The following is a 12630-nucleotide window of genomic DNA, read 5'->3' as shown; positions in this document are numbered from 1 at the left end:
TTTCATGACTTATCAATTCCCCAAGGTTTCTGAAGGGTGGGGTTAGGGAGAAAGACAAGGTCTTACTCTGTCCCAAAGGCTGGAGTTCAGTGGCACAATCATAGCTCACTTTAACTCCTGGACTCAAGTGATCCTCCCGCCTCAGCCTCCCAAAAGTCGCTGAGATTACAGGCACATGCCATTGCACCAAACTCATTTTTTTTTAAACCTCCATTTCCTGTCTATCCTCCTTCCCACCCTCTACTTATCTACCTTCAACAATATCTAGCTTTTTCATCACTACTGACTTAATATTTGTGCTTAAAATTAATTCTCTAACTTCCTAAATATTATCCTACTGTTAGACTGTGTGCTAGACCCACAAAGACAAAAACAGCTACTTACTGAATCTTTTAATTTAAAAGACTTATCTATGTCTTCAATTTTATTTCTTGAAAATGTTGAAAATTTTCAAAACTTTTTAATGCCTGGTCACCATATAAAGGTCTTTCTCTACTAATTTCTTTCTTACTTTTTTTTTTTTTTTTTTGAGACGGAGTCTCGCTCTGTCGCCCAGGCTGGAGTGCAGTGGCCGGATCTCAGCTCACTGCAAGCTCCGCCTCCTGGGTTTACGCCATTCTCCTGCCTCAGCCTCCCGAGTAGCTGGGACTACAGGCGCCCGCCACCTCGCCCGGCTAGTTTTTTGTATTTTTTAGTAGAGACGGGGTTTCACCGTGTTAGCCAGGATGGTCTCGATCTCCTGACCTCGTGATCCGCCCGTCTCAGCCTTCCAAAGTGCTGGGATTACAGGCTTGAGCCACCGCGCCCGGCCTACTAATTTCTTATATAATTAAAATTATAAAAAAGAATGTTGCACTAAAATGAAGAACATTTCACATTAAGTCCAGATAGATACCGATGTAACTCAAATTCAGAGGTCATTAAATCTTTGATTAATTTAGCTAGAAAATAAAATTTGTTTTTTAAAAATAAATACATAGGCCATTGATGTCTAAAACAGTACTGCAATCTTACCAGACTCCCCATGCAACAGATAGATATTTATGATTTTGAACTTTAAGTAAGTTAATTATATAGTTTGTGAGCAACAGGATATAATTTACGAAATGCTTCTCTGCTTCTCATAAACCTAGACAGCATTGCTTGAGGTAGGAAATCTCAACATCTTTACCTTTCACGTTAATTCCAAGGCCAAAGTGAAAAAAGAACTAAAAACAAAAACCATCTGTTGTGATCACATTTACCACACTGAGAAGAGGCTTCACACGCTCTCCATAGAAAAACATTTTCCAAACTGCTTATCAGCAATAAAGCAGAAAAATATTAAGCATCACTGGATTGCTGTTCTCATTTCAATTGCAGCTAATTTGTAAAGACAAACTTTATAAGACAATTAGCTCTTTATTAGTTGATGCTATTAACAAGTAGAAAAGTCAAATAGAACAGACCAACATAACTCCTTAGGTTCCATTAAATACATTACTTAAATGACAAGACAGATATTTAAGGTATATCGGACTTACATTTGCCCTTTAAAGTAATCCCCCAACAAAAAAATAAAAGAGCAATAGCTTCATCAAAAGGACTAATAAACTACTTCCTACAAGCTCGCACCTCCCTTTCACTGCCTGAACTTCTGGACTCCAGCTGCAGCTCCATCCTCATGGTCTCTTCCCACGGCAGGCACTCATGGCTACACACTCTCATCTTGGGCTCTTCTGCACCCTGTCCATCCAGGAGCCCTGGTACTATTTATCTCTGCAGTTTCCACCAGCTGCCAAGCCCTGCCCACCTCAGCTTTATAGGGAGGAAGCAGGGGGGTGGGGGGACATAGCCTTCATTGCCTTATTTTAAACTTCTCCAACAATCTGGAAAAGTCTACAGGGGCATATGCAAAAACAACCTCCAAGAGCATACGTAAGGAGAGGGAGATGGACAAGATGCTGCATTTTACTTCTCAATAGCGTCTATATTAGAGGTGAGTCTCTAAAGAAAAGTTCTTTTTCTGCCACTTAGGTAATAAAGTTGAAGCATCTAAACTCAGTCTTTCCTAATCTTTTTAGTATAACACGTATACATTAGCCTTGGCATAAATAATTGAGATTATCTGCAAGTTGTCCATTTCCAATTACCTGGGCTCTAAGGTGTGGTGTTCAAAAGCATGAAAGATATTTCTGTCTAGCCTGGAATACATAGAAAAATTCCTCCCACATGGCCTTCCCAAAATAGTTTCTTTTTCTGCCAGTGGTATTGCTTAATTCCAAAGGGAATAAATGATCCCAGCCTTAAGATGAATGCTATTTCAGACAGTGAAACGCAGTATTCAAAGGCTTGTGCACAGGAAGTTTGGTCTACTGGTATGTGTTTCTCTCTATTCTTATCACCCCATTCACAGCCAATCTGTCCAAGTTTGAATTACTGACACATGCAGCATTGCTGCCCACGAGTTTAAAAGAAATCCAGGTTGCGCTGAGACACATTGGCCCTATACAAGCTGCACCAAAGAAAAATAAACTGATGTCCAAAGTGCGTCAGAAGAAAGTCTGTAAGGCATTTCAGAAAGCATTACAAGAAGCCTTTAAAGGAAAACTCTGAACAGAAATTACTCTCATAAGATAATTCTCCCTTCAGCCTTCTGCACTCTGGAGTCTTCTTCCTTCCATCATGCCGATAGCCTCCAACCTGCTTGACCCAAATCCAGAACAACCATTCCAGACCAGAACCTTTCAAGAATCAGAGGGCACTGTTAACAATGATGCTGGAACCTCAAATGCAAACTGGGATTGGTCCTGGCAAACTGTGATGTCCGTCTCCCCACTTAAAACCAAACTTTCTTTGAAGCTTCACTTAACAACCTGCTATTTAATGAGTCGAGAGGCTGGCTGCCCTCTGAGATTTCCAAATCCTACCCACCTTTCCAAACCAGCAATCTACTGTTCATTCTCTTGAAAAGTCACTAGCACAGAGTCTACATACCTTAATGGTCCAAAATATCAGTGCTAAGAATTTAGAAAATAGGTCATCTTGAATCAAATTATTTTACATACATTTTTATTTTTTTCGCCCTTCCCATTTCTCGTTTTCTTCATCTCTATCTCCCACATATATCAAAGGAAGTGTTGAAGGAGACACAAGATTTTAGACAGTATACCTGAAGAAAACTGTGTGCAGTTTTTCACTTAGAGGTTAAAGGGGAAAAAAAAAGGTGATGGGCTAGGGATAAGTTTTTTGACCTCTGAGCTTTTTTCCATCTTTAGAGGAATCTGTGTGACATTGTTCCCACTGCAGATTCACAGCCCTCAGGAGAGGGTACCATCCATCTCTTATACCCATCCAGGGCCCTTGTAACTGACACCAACCAGTCTAGGTCACGGATGGTACACATACTGCACAAATACATACATTATGGAGAAAACCAATTGCTGACACTTAAGCACAGGTGAAATCTTTGCTAAAAACCTTTTGTTATAACTAAGTATGTTGGGTCACATATTACTTAAAACAAAAGGTCAACCTTTAATTTTTAGATATAATTTAGTTGAAATGGGATTTTTTTTTTTAGGAGGACCTATTGTAACTGGTGTGACCATGTTTATTGCGACTCTATTCACAGTAGCAAAGACTTGGAACCAACCCAAATGTCCATCAATGATAGACTGGATTAAGAAAATGTAGCACATATACACCATGGAATACTATGCAGCCATAAAAAAGGATGTGTTCATGTCCTTTGTAGGGACATGGATGAAGCTGGAATCCATCATTCTCTGCAAACTATCGCAGGCACAGAAAACCAAACACCGCATGTTCTCACTCATAGGTGGGAACTGAACAATGAGAACACCTGGACTCTGGAAGGGGAACATCACATACCGGTGTCTGTCGTGGGGTGGGGGGAGGGGGGATGGATAGCATTAGGAGATATACCTCATGTAAATGATGAGTTAATAGGTGCAGCACACCAACATGGCACAAGTATACATATGTAACAAACCTGCACGCTGTGCACATGTACCCTAGAACTTAAAGTATAATAAAAAAATACATTCAATAACTGGTGTGACTTGATTTCTCTCTTCTGTGAGCCCCAGGACTTCGATGTCTCCATAACCTTCAGTTCAACAAAGGTCTACTAACTTACTTATTGTCTAGTAGCACGCTGGGGAGCCATAAACGAAAAAAGATGGCAAGATGAAAATGTTTTTCTTTTTTTTCCTGAGACAAAGTCTGTCAATGTCACCCAGGCTGGAGCACAGTGGTGCACTCATAGCTCACTGTAAGCCTGGCCTCCTGGACTCAAGGGATCTTCCCACCTCAGCCTCCAGAGTAGCTAGGACTCCAGGCATGCAACCTTGCCCAGCTAATTTTTTCATTTTTTGGAAGAAAGATGGCGTCTTGCTATGTTGCACAGGCTAGTCTCAAGCTCCCGGACTCAAGCAATCCTCCTCTCACCTTTGCCTCTCACATGACACACTGCACACAGCAAAACATAGCATTTCTACCCTCAGTTCTTTAATAGGAGGCACAAATAGGTGATCAGTTATAAAAGCAGTGATAACAGAAGTTTATAGACAACCTATGAGTTCAGATGGGGAAACAGTACACAAAAATTACAGAAAAACAAATTTAAGTCCTCAAGGATAAATATGCGTCTGTCTGGTCTACTGGGACACTGGGTTGGGCAGGGCATTTCCACAAAAGCACCACAGAAGTAAAGGCATAGAGCCATGGCATATCATGGTATGATCAGAGATAAACTAGTATGTGGCTAGAGAGATGGGGTCTTTTGGGGGAAGAGGGATGAGGTACCTGCACAGAAATGGGCCACATGTCTTCCTCTTAGGGATTACAACAGCCCTAAAGTAAGTTTTGGAAATAACAAGAGTCAGGAACCCTGGTCTAAAAGTGAGTGGCGGAATGAGAAAAGCTGGTGCTGACAGCACGTATGCAGACTTTCCAGGATTCCATGTACAAACCCTGATGTTTCAATTAGGTAATGACAGAAAGGAGGGAAAACAGAAGCAATGGCTCAAAGTTGGTTATATGGGTCTCTCTGTTTTAGAGATAAATCCTTGAAGGTAGTAACTGGGCTACTACGATCAGTTCACCTCTTTTTGGACACAGGGTAAGATGGCTCCTCTCTTCCTCACCCTCAAACTGGATATGGCCCACAGACTTCTACCGGCCAATGAAGTGTGAAAAGCAAGGTGTATCACTTCTGCATGAACAACAGCCAGGGCACGATTCGTCACATGCCTTGCTCTAACATGGCACAGTGGCTCTCCGGATGGTGTTGGTTCCATTGGGGCTGGGCGCAAAGTGAGGAAACGTAGAGCAGAGGCCTCTTTTAGCCCACACTAGTCCTGGAGTGTAAGAAAGAAATAGAACTGCATTTAAGTCTTGGAGATAATTTTTTTAATTTTATTAATGGACTTCTACGTTATGACTAATAAACCATATGCAATTTCAGGCAGAACACTTTTCCAAAACTTAAGAGATGAGGGACTCAGGCATCCTACTAAAGAAAGCTCAGTTACTTATTGGGTAATAAATAATTTGTCTTTGCCCAAAGAGAGGTCTGACCTTTGCCGTTGGCGTCTGGGAGATAATCTATGTTGTACTCAACTGCAGTGTCTTTGTTTAGGGTAGAGTGGGCCACATGTGATGATCTCAGGGTATAGCTGGCCACTCCAAAAAGACTAATTATGTGATTTAGTGTGGGGGCCTTGGGTTATGGGGTATCAGTCAACCTGGAGACTGAAATTAACCATGTGGGAAACTGATTAATCAGTAATGCTTATGTGATGGAAGTCTCAATAAAAACTACGGCAGGGCCGGGCATGGTGGCTCATGCGGTGGCTCATGCCTCAGCACTTTGGGAGGCCAAGGCGGGCGGATCACAATGTCAGGAGTGTGAGACCAGTCTGACCAACATGGTGAAACCGTGTCTCTACTAAAAATACAAAAATTAGCCGGGCATGGTGGCAGGCACCTGTAATCCCAGCTACTCAGGAGGCTGAAGCAGGAGAACCACTTGAACCCGGGAGGTGGAGGTTGCAGTGAGCTGATATCGCGCCACTGCACTTCCAGCCTGGGAGACAGAGCAAGACTCCATCTCAAAAACAAACAAACAAAACTACGGCAAAACCCCATCTCTACAAAAAATGCAAAAATTAACCAGGCGTGGTGGCTGATGCCTGTAGTCCCAGCTACTTGGGAGGCTGAGGCTGTAGGATCACTTGAGCCCAGGAGGCAGAGGTTGCAGTGAGCCGATATAGCACCACTGCACTCTAGCCTGAGAGACAGAGGGAAACCCTGTCTCAAAAAAACAAAACAGAAAGAAATAGCTGGGCATGGTGGCTCACACGCGTAGTCCCAAAACTTTGGAAGGTTGAGGCGTGTGGATCACCAGAGGTCAGGAGTTTGAGATCAGCCTAATATGGTTAAACCCTGTATCTACTAAAAACACAAAAATTATCCGGGAGTGGTGGTGGGCGCCTGTAGTCCCAGCTACTCAGGAGGGTGAGACAGGAGAACTGCTTGAACCCAGGAGGCAAAGGTTAGAGTGAGCCCAGTTGTGCTACTACACTCCAACTTGGGCAACAAAGCAAGACTTTCAAAAAATAAACAAACAAACAAAAAACCTGTGGGTACTACAGCTTGGGTAAGCCTCCCTATCATGTGCACACTATCACCTACCAATGCTTAATGCTGTTAGAGTAACACATTCTGACCTACAGGAAAAGGACATGGAAGTGTTACCTTTGGAACTCTTTGGACACTGCCCTGTGTGTCTTTCTTCAGCTAATCTTTATCTGTATCCTTTCCCTATAGTGAAACGTAACTGTGCTTATAATAGCTGTCAGTGGGTTTTGTGAGCCTTTCTAGTGAATTATCGAATCTGAGGGTGGTCTAGGAAACCCCAGAACTTGAGGTTGGTGTCAGATGTGGGGGAAATCTTGTGTGGAGACACTGCTCTTCAGCCTTGTCACTGGCTTTCACATTTACACAAACATTGCCTTAGTATTGTTTTTTTTTTTTTTTTTTTTTATCAGTTTAGGACAAATGATCTCATTTGTATATAAAAGTAAGGGGTTTTTATCATTTGGTTTTACAAATTATCTTTATGGAAGTCATTTCAATGTCTAGCTTCTCAGCCAGACATTATTTTATTTTATACACTGGCTGGGAAGTTTGCCTTCAGGCTTGTGGTCAGGAAAACACTTTACTCTGCTACTCTTAGTTTAAAAAGCATACGCACGTATGTGTGCACCACCGGTAGGGCTGAGCTGGAAAGAGGAAACAAAAGTGTAATGGCTTTGTGTGACTGTGTCTGCTCTGGAGGCAACTGTAAGTTATTGGAGAATGTGACAGCCACTAACCAACATTTGTTATGTGCAGATTACTATTGACATTTTGTATGCTATATGCCTATTCTCCTGAAGAATAATAGATAACCGTACTGAGAGTGAGACATATGTGAATAACTAGCACAGCACTTACCACTCATTGATTTTCAATACCCACTTCTCAAACACGCTCAATACACTTACATACACAAACACACTGCCTAAGGAGACCTAGGCCATTCTGCTTAAATTCCCTAGACTTCCCTTCTCTATCTTTGTCCATCTAGTCCTCCTTTCTTCAATGTACTATAGTGGCTAAATGCATGAACTCTGGAGCCAGACCACTTAGGTCTGAATCTGGGTTCTGTAGCTACCTGTGTGACCCTGGCCAAGCTATTTAGCTTCTTTGTGTCTCCGTTTCCTCATGTATAAAACAGGATTACTAGAATATCTACCTTCTTGGGTTATCACGAGGATTTAGATATATGAATGTATACAGTTATGTGTCGCTTAACAATGGGGATATGCTCTAAGAAATGCAAGGTTAGGCTGTTTCATTTTTGTGCAAACATCAGGGTGTACTTACTCAAACCTGTATAGTATTAGCCTACTACATACCTAGCCTATATTGTATAGTCTATTGTGCCTGGGCTACAAACTTGATAAGCATGTTACTGCACTGAATGTTGTAGGCAATTGTAACACCATGGTAAGTACTTCTGTATCTAAACAGACCTAAACATAGAAACTACACTAAAAATATGGTATTACAATCATATAGGACCACTATCATATTTGTGGTCCATCATTGACCAAAATATCTGCACACATAACAACATTCCAGTTAACAAAGTGCTACATAGACAAAGGTAGTCCCATAAAATTATAATGGGTGTCACCTGCCATTCTCTAACCCGAAAAACACAAAGGAAAAAAAAGATTATAATGGAGCTGAAAAATTCCTATTTTTTAATGACATAATAGCTGTTGTAACATCATAGTGCAACATATTACTCATGCGTTTGTAGTGATGCTGATGTAAACAAACCTAACGCAAAACACGTTGAGGAATCCCTAGCTTACCCATGGGGTGACCCTCCCAAAGGTAGCTCAGACTTTTAAGGTTGGGTGCGGTGGCTCATGCCTATAGTCTCAGCACTTTGGGAGGCCAAGGCGGTGGATCACTTGAGGCCAGGAGTTTGAGACCAGCCTGGCCAACATGGTGAAATCCTGTCTTTACCAAAAATACAAAAATTAGCTGGGCGAGGTGGCGCACACCTGCAATCCCAGCTACTTGGGAGGCTGAGGTGGAGGGATCGCTTGAGCCTGAGAGGCAGAGATTACAGTGAGCTGAGATCACACCACTGCACTCCAGCCTGTTTGACAGTGAGACACTGTCTCAAATAAATAAATGACTTTAAAAAAAAACAGAAAGCCAATCTCTTCACACATTACATCAGACCCCAAGTGAAAGGGTTACTGTCTACTTTAGAATTCTCACACGTTTAAATGATTCCCACCTATCCCCAGAGCAAAATAGTCAACAGCAGTTAGCTAAAACTCATAGAGTACTTGCTGAGTGCCAGACACAACCCCCATCTTTTTTTAAATTTTTATTTTTCATAACTTTGTGGGGGTGGTTTTATCTAATCCCCATTTAACAGATGAGGAAAGTGAGGCACAGAGAGATTTAGAAACCTAATTAGAGAGCCCGCTCTCATGCAACTAGTGGCCATTGTAGATAATAGGAAAAATCATTGCTGTTCTCTTTCATAATATACTTTTGCAAGATGATGAAATCACCTAATAATGCATTTCTCGGCAACACATTCCCATCGTTAACCAATGCATGACTGTTCATATACGATACTTAGAATGGTGTCTGGGACACAGTAAACAGCACGAGCATTAGCTCAGTTATCTGAGGAGAGTCTCAGTCTTTCCAAGAGCAAGGCCTCTGCCTGCACCACTGCACCCTGTTCCCACTGTCCTGTGGCTTTGCTCTATTGATTACTCCTTCTACACCTTTTCCTCTCTAGTGATTCCTTCTCTGTCTGAAACTGCACTCAAGTCCCTCTCTGCCCTCAAAATAAACAAAAAGCAATCTTGATCAGATTATCCAGTAGATCTACCCTTCTACTTCCCTGCTTCCCCTCTCACCCCCACCACACCCACATTCCCAATCTCCAAGAAGCCGCTAATGCTCAGCACTTCCAACTCCACTCATTCCCAGCGCTTTGCAATCTGGGGCAGCATGCTCCTGCCTTTATGCAGACTGGACGCCCTGAATGAGAAGGGGCATTCCGCACTTTCCCCAGGAAAATTAGAAGTAAAATGACCAGAAATAAGCGAAGTGCTTAGAAATAAAGATATCAGGACTACAGTAGGCTCGGTGCCTCTCTCTGTCATCTTATTATTTTAATGATTTGTGGAATAAATTGACTTCTTACCTCCACAGAACTCTTGGACCTTTTTTTTTTTTTTGAGACAGGGTCTCACTCTCTCACCCAGGCTGTAGTGCAGTGTTGCAATCTTGGCTTACTGTAACCCCCGCCTCCTCTTGGGTTCAAGCAATTCTCCCACCTCAGCCTCCCGTGTAGCTGGGATTATAGGTGCCTGCCACCACACCCGACTAATTTTTATATTTTTAGTAGAAATGGGGTTTTGTCATCTTGGCCAGGCTGGTCTTGAACTCCTCACCTCAAGTGATCTGCCTGCCTCGGCCTCCCAAAGTGCTGGGATTACAAGTGTGGGCCACTGTGTCCAGCTGGACTTTAAGAGCAGAATCTGTATAACAGCTTAAGTAGAAAGAACACAGAGTTGGATTTGAAGTTCTGGCATCTACCAGACCTATAACACAGTTATTATTTTTTTTAATCAAGTTCAACCTTTCAAGCCTCAATTACAATGGTCTATAAAACAGAGATGAGAAGATTAGGACTTCCCCTTGGGATCCTGGAAGAATTCAGTAAGGAACTGTGTGTGAGAACACGTGATGCACTATGTGCTTTCAAGTCTAAAGGCGGTGCCAGTCTTGAAGCAGGTGCTCACTGTTTGTCAGTCATGGTTAGGATGGTTTCTGTCAAAAGCGTGAAGTGAACTAGATAATTATCTTGTAGACCCCGAGGGACCATCTCTAATACTGATTAACAAGCACACCTAAAAACTAAACCCAATTATTTTCAGGGAAAGGAAATACAGGAAAAATATGTTGTTATGTAGCCAAATGACTCCCTGAAAAATCTGTGGGGTTTCTTTGGCTATCTAGAAGGACAGAGAATTCCCTCAGGGCCACCAACTCCCTGCCGTGTGGTCCACCTGCCTCTGCCCCTGGCAACAGAGCTCTGCCCAGTTGTCATAGTAACCTGGGGAGAAAGGCATCTTGTCATTTGGTCCTCCCACGCTCACCACTACAGAGCAACATATATTCCCTCCAGCATACTAAGTCCAGTGGAGTAGCTTCTAGAAAGAACTACCCTCCAAAGAATCCACTGTCTTATTAAGGACACATACTTCACCCTTGACATAAAGCCCAGGCTTCTATTCACATTGCCCCTGGCTCCACCTTAAACTTCAGAGATATGGGTGACCCCACCTTACTGAGGGCCCGCATCATTCAAATACCTGAGGAACTTTTCTCATATTCTGCTTTACTCATACTTAGAAGAAGAAATTTAGTTCTTTTATTCTTATCTCATGAACCAATTCCTCATCTGCATCTTCAAAAATTACTATCACACACACAAAAAAATACAAATAAAAATTATGATTACTCAGAAGTCTCTCTAAACCTATTGTGGTTTGGTAGCTTTCCAATTAAAAAATAAATAAAATAAAAATTGAATAAACGGCCAGGACTGGTGGCTCACACCTATAATCCCAGCACTTTGGGAGGCCAAGGTGGGGGATCATGTGAGGCCAGGAGTTACAGACCAGCCTAGGCAACATGGTGAAACACCATCTTGCCTACAGAAAATACAAAAATTAGCTGGGCATGGTGGCTCATGCCTGTAGTCCCAGCTACTCAGGAGGCCAAGGCAGGAGGACCACTTGAGCTGGGGAGGCGGAGGTTGCACTGAACTGTGACCACACCACTGCACTCCAGCTTGGGTGACAGAGGGAGACCCTGCTTAAAAAAAAAAAAAAAAAAAAAATTGAATAAATATTCAGTGTTACTCACCTGTGTCAACATTTCCCTCAAATCCACTTGCCTCTACTACTATTTCTGGCTATGTGCCTATTTTATTTGTACTTTAAAAACAGACATAAATATAAAGTAAGTATATATTTAATTACTAACATATGCTAAATTAATGTTTATTTATTTTTATTTTCTTCCTTTTTGAGACAGGGTCTGGCACTGTCACCTAGGCTAGAGTGCAATAATGTGATCATGGTTCACTGTAGCCTCAATTTCCTGGGCTCAAGTGATCCTCCCACCTTGGCTCCCAAAGTGCTGGCATTTACAGGAATGAGCTACCATGCCCAGCCTATTTTGATTTTCATTTACATTAAACACATTCTGAAGTAATATAACTTGATTTAATTAATCCTATTAACTTTTTGGCCAATGACATTTTTCTGACTTGTTTTTTCCACCTCTGTTTTGTTAGGCAGATGCAAGTAAATCTCTGACCACAATTACCATTTATCTAGGATCCTCTATATTTTAGACCTTTCCTGATGATTTTTTGCACTGTTTTTCTACTTAAAATCAACCAGCAGATGGGTGGGCTATGAAATGTTTTACTTTTAAAAAATATTAAGGTTGGAGGTGAACTATTCTTAAAAGACAAAAATATATCATTTTAAAGAAAATGCACATTATGAATGACTCCAAAACAGTCAAGGAGAAAAAAGTGTATTTCTCCCTATTGACTGAAAAAAGCTGGCCTTAAGTCAAAGAAATTCATGTGATCAGTATTATCATAATTTCCATACAGCATCTATGAAAAACATGCCAGATGTTTTTCTTACATAGACTGGGTTCCAGAAGGAAGTCTGCACAGTGCCTGAGCCCATTCTGTTAAAGAGATTATGCTATTGCTCTATACCATTAAAGAAAATACAACAGTGGCCGGGCACGGTGGCTCAAGCCTATAATCCCAGCACTTTGGGAGGCCGAGACGGGCGGATCACGAGGTCAGGAGATCGAGACCATCCTGGCTAACATGGCGAAACCCCGTCTCTACTAAAAAACACAAAAACTAGCCGGGCGAGGTGGCGGGCGCCTGTAGTCCCAGCTACTCAGGAGGCTGAGGTAGGAGAATGGCCTAAACCT

At 42.0% G+C, this 12630-nt stretch overlaps 1 protein-coding gene across 2 annotated transcripts in view; it reads right to left on the bottom strand.

Annotated features, from left to right (window-relative positions):
- Window positions 1-12630, bottom strand: part of PHLDB2 (pleckstrin homology like domain family B member 2) — a 122197-nt gene that overhangs the window by 63988 nt on the left and 45579 nt on the right. The gene's annotated exons all lie outside the window — the stretch shown is intronic.

The sequence above is a fragment of the Rhinopithecus roxellana genome, chromosome 1, assembly GCF_007565055.1.
Source record: "Rhinopithecus roxellana isolate Shanxi Qingling chromosome 1, ASM756505v1, whole genome shotgun sequence".
Lineage (NCBI taxonomy): Eukaryota > Metazoa > Chordata > Mammalia > Primates > Cercopithecidae > Rhinopithecus > Rhinopithecus roxellana.
Note: the sequence above shows the minus strand (reverse complement) of the source record. Positions and strands in the feature narration are given on the sequence as shown.